Below are 8,768 nucleotides of genomic sequence, written 5' to 3' on the forward strand. Positions count from 1 at the left end.
TGTCCACAATAGCCAAACAGTGGAAAGTGCCTAGATGTCCATCAACAGATGAATGGATAAGGAAGATGTGGTGTATACACACACACACACACACACACACACGATGGAATAGTATGCAGCCATCAAAAAACCCCGAAATCTTGCCATTTGCAATGGCGTGGATGGAACTAGAGGGTATTATGCTAAGCGAAATAAGTCAAACAGAAAGACAAGTATCATATGATCTCATTGATATGAGGAATTCGAGAAAAAAGACAGAGGATCATAGGGTAAAGGAGGGAAAAATGGAACAAGACAGAACCAGAGAGGGAGACAAACCATAAGAGACTCTTAATCTCAGGAAATAAACTGAGGGTTGCTGGAGTGGAGGGGGGTGGGAGGGATGGGGTGGCTGGGTGATGGACTTTGCGGAGGGTATGTACTATGGTGAGCACTGTGAATTGTGTAAGACTGATGAATCACAGACCTGTACCCCTGAAACAAATAATACATTATATGTTAATAAAAAACCAAACTCTAAAGCAAAATACAACTTGTTAATATTCTTATTTTTATTAAATTTTATCTGCTGTCTCTCAAAGGAAACACTAATTCAAAAACATATATTTACCCCTATGTTTATTGCAGTGTTATGTATAATAGCCATGATATGGAAGCCACCCACATGTCCATCAATAGATTAATGGAAAAAGAAGCCTCAGCCATAAAAAATGAATGTAATTTTGCCATTTGCAAGAACCTAGATGGATGTAGAGGGTATAACGTTAAGTGGAATGTCTGTCAGAAAGTCAAATATCATACAACCTCACTCATGTGGAATTTAAGTAACAAAGCAAACAAAGGAAGAAAGAGACAAACTGAAAAAGAGACTTTAAATGCAGAGAACAACCTGGTGGTTTCCTGGGTGGAGGTGGGTGGGAAGATGTGTGAAATAGATAAAGGGAATTCAGAGTATACTTATCTTGATGAACACGGAGCGATGTACAGAATTATTTAATCATTGTATTGTGTACCCGAAACTAATATAACACTGCATTTCAATTATACTTGTATAAAAAAGAGAAACCACATGGCAATTCCTATTCATGTTAAACTTTGAATAGCAGTGATTTTGTTGTGCATTTCAAGTAAATAATAGTTTTCACATAAATATGTACCTTATATATGCTAAAGGAATCTTTATTATTTATCTTAAATTCAAATTTAATTGGAAATCTTGTATTTTATCTGGCAACCCAAAACTTGTGTTTCTCTCAGTACATATCCTTTTGCAAAAGACCACAATATGGCAGCCTGTACTCCTTAGCTCCCTTGTTTTCATCCCCAGACTCAGCTACCACTTAAGACAGTAATAAGAAGCTCCAGTTGTCACATCTTCTGCATTTCATATAGTAGAATTAAATTACCTAATTTGCCCATAACTGCCCATGAACAATACTTAACAATAATTCTGAGGATCCTCAGATTTGTTTCACATTGTTTTTACTCTGATATTAGTGTCCTTTAAATCTGGGAGCTTTTTCACTAATGTCCCCTTTGGGAAACTTTAAATTTCTGAGATGCAGCCTCTTTCCTGGTAAACAAAGCCAAATGGGCCATTAATAAGGATTTTATTTTCAATTATAGGTGCAGTCCCAAGTCTAACTTTCTGAAGGCACGTGAACATTATGCAATTTGTTAAAAGCTATTATCTTTGGAAGTGGAACAGGAAGAAAATAATTCTCATTTGCATTTAGGTCTTCTAAAGTATCCTTGCCTTACTTTGGAAAGTTCTAGAATAATCTGTCACTTAAACGATGAAAAAACTCTATTTCTTAAATTTGAATTTGTGGGTTTTTTAAAATTTTGAATAGGTAAGAATTATTAAAAGTATGAGAAACAACAGGAGTGAGTTTCCTCCATTTTTTTCCTTTAGTAATCTAGGGTCCTCTGACTTAATTGTATTTTTTCCTATTGAAAAATACTCTCACAATATTCTAGCATGATTCACTCATTGTAAATAAGTGTAAGTCACAGTTCCCTAGGGTGGCTGGGGTCTGCATTCTAAGCCTGATCTTTTATTGTGGGATGAAAGCTGTCGTTGCTATTAAAGCACATGCCATTAATGAGCATGCAGAAAGGAGATATTGGGGTGATGGTGGTGGAGGGCTTCCCTGAGCTTCTAATATTATATTGGGCTGGTGCTACCTAGGCTACCTAAAGTACATTTGTCCTAGGACCACTTTTTTCTTTTTTTTTACTCCTCCATATATCTTTATTTTTCCTCAAATTGTATTTTGAAAACATTTCATCAAAAAGTTGCAAGAATAGCATAACAGACAGCTGTGTGTGTATACATGTGATTCTCATTATTTGAAGATTCTGTATTGGTAAAGTCACCTATTTGGTTTTTTTATTCAAGTAAATTAACACAGTATTATATTAGTTTCAAGTGTACAATATAAGGATTCAACAATTCTATACATTTCTCAGCGCTCATTAAGAGGAGTGTTCTCTTAATCCTCTTTATCTATTGCACCCATCCCGCCACTCACTTCCCCTTTGGCAGCCACCAGTTTGTTCTCTGTATTTGAGTCTGGTTTTTTTTGTTGTAGCTTTTTGTCTCTTTTCCTTCATTTGTTTTGTTTCCTAAATTCCATACTAGTGAAATCATATGGTATTTGTCTTTCTCTGGCTGACTTATTCCATTTAGTGTTATATGCTCTACATCCATCCAGGTTGCTGCAAATGGCAAGAGTTCATTCATTTTATGGCTGAGTAATATTCCATTATATTTATATATTGAATTATGTATATAGATAGATAGATGATAGATAGATATTATCTTCTTTATTCATTCATCTATTGATGGACACTTGGGTTGCTTCCATAACCTGGCTAATGTAAATAAAGCTGCAGTAAACATAGGGATGCATGTATCTTTTCAAATTAATGTTTTCATTTTCTTTGTATAAATACCTCATAATGGAATTACTGGGTCATATGATATTTCTATTTTTAATTTTTTTGAGGAAGCTCCATATTGTTTTCCACAATGGCTGAACCATCTTGCATTCCCACCAACAGTGCACATGGGTTCCTTTTTCTCCACATCCTTTCCAACATTTGTTATTTCTCGTCTTTTTGATTCTAGCCATTTGACAGGTGTAAGGTGATATCTCATTGTCGTTTTGATGTGAATTTCCTTGATGATTAGTGATGTTGAGCATCTTTTTATGTGTCTATCAGCCATCTGTGTTTTCTTTGTAAAAATGTCTACTCAATTTCTCTGCACATTGTTTTCTTTTTCAAGTTTTTTTTTCAAATTCCAGTTAGTTGGGACACCTGGATGGCTCAGTTAGTTAAGTGTCTGACTTCAGCTCAGGTTATTATCTCAGGGTCCTGGGATCAAGCCCTACTTTGGGGGTCCCCTCTTAGTAGGGAGTGTGTTTGTCCCTCTCCCTCTTCCCTTCCCTCCACTGTGCTCACTCTCTCTCTCTCAAATAAATAAAAAAATCCAGATTTTGTTTATTTATTTGAGAGAGAGAGAGATAGTGAGAGAGAGAGCACAATCGGGGGAGGGGAAGAAGGAGAAGTAGGCTCCCTGCTAAGCAGGGAGCCCCATGTGGGGCTTGATTCCAGGACCCTGAGATCATGACCTGAACTGAAGGCAGACACTTAACCAACTGAGCCGCCCAGGTGTCCCTAAATAAATAAAATCTTTAAAAAAAATTCCAGTCAGTTAACATACAGTGTAATAATAGTTTCAGGTGTAGAATTTAGTGATTCATCACTTACATACAACACCCAATGCTTAGCACAACAAATGCCCTCCTTAATACCCATCACACATTTAACCAATCCTCCTGATAAATCACTAAATTCTACTCTTGAAACCAGTATTATACTATATGTTAACTAACTAGAATTTAAATAAAAATTTGAAAAAAATAAGAAAGGCTATATTAAATGTCATTAATTGTCTATATTTAGTATTCTATTTTTTTAATTTCAAGATCAAACAAGGAGTGTACATTGCATTTAACTGTCAAATCCCTTTAGTCTTCTTTACCTTAGAAGAGTTTCATAGCATTTTTTTTTTTTGGAGGGAGTGTCTTCCATGACATATATGCTTTTGAGGATTCTAGGCCAGTTGTTTTGTAGAACACTTCCCATGATTTGAATCAGCTTATATATTTTTAACAAAAATTATACATGAGTGATGCTGTGTTTTTTTTCCCTGTGGAAGTTTCCTTAAATTTTTTTATATTGTGTTAAGAACACTTAATATGAGATCTACCTTTTTAGAAAAATTTTAAGTGTGCAATATACTTTTTGTTAACAATAGACACAAGTTTGTACAACAGATATCTACAGCTTATTTTTCTTGCTTACCTGAAACTTTATGCCTGTTGATTAACTCTCCATTTTCCCTATCCCCAGCCCCCAGAAACAAGCTTTCCACTCTGAGCCTATGAATTTGATTATTTTAAATGCCTCATAGAAGTAGACTCATGCAGTATTTGTCTTTCCATAACTGGCTAATTTCATTTAGCATAATGGTCTCAGAGTTCATTTATGTAGTTGCATATTGTAGAATTTCCTTCATTTTTAAGGCATAATTGTATTTTATTGTATATATGTATATACCACCTTTTCTTTATCTATCAATGGACATTTAGGTAGATTCCAGATATTAGCTACTGTGAATAGTGCTTCAATAAACAAAGGAACGCTAACAACATTTCAAGATTCTAATTTCAATTCTTTTGTATAAATAGCAAGACATAGGATTACTGTATCATATGGTAGTTCTATTTTTAGTTTTTGAAAAACTTCTGTACTGTTTTTCATAGTAGCTATACCATTTTGAATTCCCATGAACAGAGTGTGAGGGTTCTAGTCTTTCCACAGGGCTTCCTACATCCTTGCCAACACTTGTTGTCTCTTTTATTGTTTTGATAATAGCCATCCTGACAGTTGTGTGGTGATATCTCATTGTGGTTTGATTTGCATTTTGTCATAGACATTGTGTATTTTTTCATATAGCTGTTGGAAATTTGTATGTTTTCTTTGGGGAAATGTCTATTCAAATCCTTAGCCCACTTAGAAAAAAAGAATCAGGTTATTAGTTTTTTAGTATTGAGGTAAGAGTTTCACATATTATTTTGGAGATTAACCCCTTATCAGATATAAGGTTTGCAAATATTTTCTCCCATTATGTAGGTTGCCTTTTCATTCACTTGATTTGTTTTCATTTGCTATAAGAAGCTTTTAGTTTGATATGTCCCACTTCTCTCTTTCTTTCTTTTTTTGCTGGTGTTTTTGGTGTCATATTCATTAAATCATTGCCAAGCCCAAAGTCATGAAGTATTCATTATGTTTTCTTCCAGAAATTTTAAGTTTCAGATCTCAGAGCTAAGTATTTAAGCCATTTTGAGTTGATTTTTGTGTATGATGTAAGATAAAGCTTAATTTTATTCCTTTGAATATGGATACTCAGTTTTCCTGGGAACATTTGTTGAAGAAATTATCTTTTCCCCACTGTGTCTTCTTGGCACTCTTGTCAAAGATCAATTGATCAACTGTGTGGATCAATTTCTGGTTTTCTATTTTGTTCCATTGGTCCACATGTCTGTCTTTATGCCAGTACCATACCATATAATTACCATAACTTTGAAATATAGTTTGAAACCAGGAATTGTGATGTTTACATCTTTCTTTTCCTTTCTCAAGATTGGTTTGGCTATCCATGGTCTTTTATAGTTCCATATGAAGTTTAGAATAGTCTTTTCTCTTTCTGTAAAAAAATTCCTTTGATATTTTGATAGAGATTGCATTGAATCTGTAGACTGCCTTCCAAAGTATAAACATTTTAACAATATTAATTCTTGCAATCCATAATAAAGAATGTCTATTTTTGTGTATTTTAAAATTTATTTTATCAATATTTTCTGGTTTTCAGTACACAGTCTTTCACCCCCTTAGTTAAGTTTATTCCTAGATATTTTATTATTTTTGGTGGGAATGTTTTCCTTATTTCATTTTCAGATATTTGATTGTAGTGTATAGAAATGTAACTGATGGTCATATTTTCATTTTGTGTCTTGCAAGTGTACTGAATTTGTTTAGTGTTTCTATTTATGGCGTCTTTAGAATTTTCTATATATAAGAACAGGTCATCTGCAAACAGGGATACTTTTATTTTGCCCTTATGATTTGCATGTTTTTAATTTCTTTTTCTTGCCTAATTGCTTTGGCTGATTCCTGTCTACTTCTCTGGCTTGCCTAATTGCTCTTCTAGTACTATTTTGAATAGAAGTGGTGAGCATAGACACCCTTGCATTGTTCTTGATCTCAGAGGAAAAAATTTCAGTTATTCACTGCTGAGGATAATGTTAAATATGGGATTTACCTCTAAGAGCTTTATCATGTTAAGATCATTTTTTAAAATTTATTTTTTTATTATTATTTTATTTATTTTATTTTTTAAGGATCATTTCTTTTTAAAAAGGATGTCATTTATTTATATATTTGAGAGAGAGAGAGAATGGGGGAAGGCAGAGGGAGAGGGGGAGGGAGAGAGAGAATCTCAAGCAGATTCCGTGTTAAGTATGGAGCCTAACGTGGGGCTCAATCTCATGACCCTGAGACCATGACCTGAGCTGAAACCAAGAGTTGGATGCTTAACTGACTGAGCCACCCAGGTGTCCCAAGATGATTTCTTTACATTTCTAGTTTGTTGGAAGTTTTTATAATGGAAGAGTGTTTAATTTTGTCAAATGCTTTTTCTGTATCTTTTGAGACTATCATATAATTTTTATTCTTAATTCTGTTAATGTGGTGAATCATTAATTGATTTTTGTATGTTGAACTATCCTTCTATTCCAGGAAGAAATCTCACTTGGTAATGGTGTAGCATCATTTTTATGTGCTGTTGTATTTGGTTTACTACTATTTTATTGAGCATATTTGCATCTATAATTATCCAAGATATTAGCCTGTAGTTTTCTTGTGTTATTTTTGTTTGGCTTTGGTATCAGGGTGATGCTGGCTTCATAAAAGTGTTCTATTTTCTTCAATTTTTTGAAAGAAACTGAAAAGATTTGGCACTAATTCTTCTTAAATGTTTGGTAGAATTCACCAGTGAAGCCATTTGGTCCTGGGATTTTTTTGTTGTTATTTTTGGTTACAGATACAATCTCCTTACTAGTTAGATATCTGTTTAGACCCTTATTTCTTCCTAATTCAGTCCTGGTAGGTTGTGTGTTTCTAGGAGGTTATTAATTTTTTCGAGTTTGTCTAATTTATTAGAGTATAATTGTTCATAGTAACTTCTTATAATTCTTTGTATTTCTGTGGTATCATTTGTAATGTTTTCCAATTCATTTATTTTACTTAAGTATTCACTTTCTCCATCTTTTTTTGGTTAATCTAGTTAAAGATTTGCCAAATTTTTCTTTTCAAAAGCCAACCTAGTTTTATTGTTTTTTTTTAAAAACCATTATTTTTCTATATTTTGTATTTCATTTGTTTCCTATATGTTCTTTACTTCAGCAAATTTTGAGGTCATTTAATTTTATTTCTAGTTTCTTCAGGTTTAAAGCTAGGTTGTTTATTTGAGATCTCTTTTCTTTTTATTAATGAAGGTATTTATCTCTATGAGCTTCTCTCTTAGTACTGTCTTTGCTGCATCCCAATGTTGTGATATGCGTTTTGTTTTGTTTTGCTTTTCTGAAGATATTTCCTAATTTCCCTTTTGATTTATTCTTTCACCCAATGGTTGGCCAAGACTGTGTTGTTTAAATTGCACCAAAAACTATAAGATACCTAGGAATAAACCTAACCAGAGAGGTAAAGGATCTGTACTCTAGAAATTACAGAACCCTTCAGAAAAAAATTGAGGAAGACACAAAGAGATGGAAAAACATTCCATGCTCATGGATTGGAAGAATAAACATTGTGAAAATGTCTATGCTGCCCAGAGCAATCTACACATCCAACACAATCCCTATCAAAATACCACGATGTTTTTCACAGAGCTGGAAAAAACAATCCTAAACTTTGTATGGAACCAAAAAAGACCCTTAATAGCCAGGGGAATGTTGAAAAAGAAACCAAAGCTGGGAGCATCACAATGCCTGACTTCAAGCTATATTACAAAGCTATAATCATAAAGATAGTATGGGACTGGCACAAAAACAGACACATAAATCAATGGAAAAGAATAGAGAGCCCAGAAGTGGACCCTTAACTCTATGGTCAAATAATCTTCCACAAATCAGGAAAAAACATCCAATGGAAAAAAGACAGTCTCTTCAATAAATGGTGCTGGGAAAATTGGAAAGCCACATGTAGAAGAATGAAACTGGACCACTTTCTTACACCATACACAAAGATAAACTCAAAATGGATGAAAGATCTAAATGTGAGACAGTAATCCTTTAAAATCCTAAAGGAGAAAACAGGCAGTAACCTTTTCAACTTCGGCACAGCAAGTTCTTCCAAGACACATCTCTAAAGGCAAGGGGAACAGAAGCAAAAATAAACTATTGAGACTTCATCAAGATAAAAAAACTTCTGCACAGCAAAGGAAACAGTCAACAAAACAAAGAGGCAACCCACAGAATGGGAGAAGATATTTGCAAATGACATACCAGATAAAGGGCTGGTATCCAAGATGTATAAAGAACTCAAACTCAACTCCCCCGCCCCCCAAATAATCAAGTCAATAAATGGGCAGAAGACATGAACAGATACTCCTCCAAGGAAGACATACAGATGGCCCA

The sequence above is a fragment of the Mirounga angustirostris genome, unplaced genomic scaffold (assembly GCF_029215605.1).
Source record: "Mirounga angustirostris isolate CCGP_5_RB_7025 unplaced genomic scaffold, mMirAng1.0.hap1 SCAF_11, whole genome shotgun sequence".
Lineage (NCBI taxonomy): Eukaryota > Metazoa > Chordata > Mammalia > Carnivora > Phocidae > Mirounga > Mirounga angustirostris.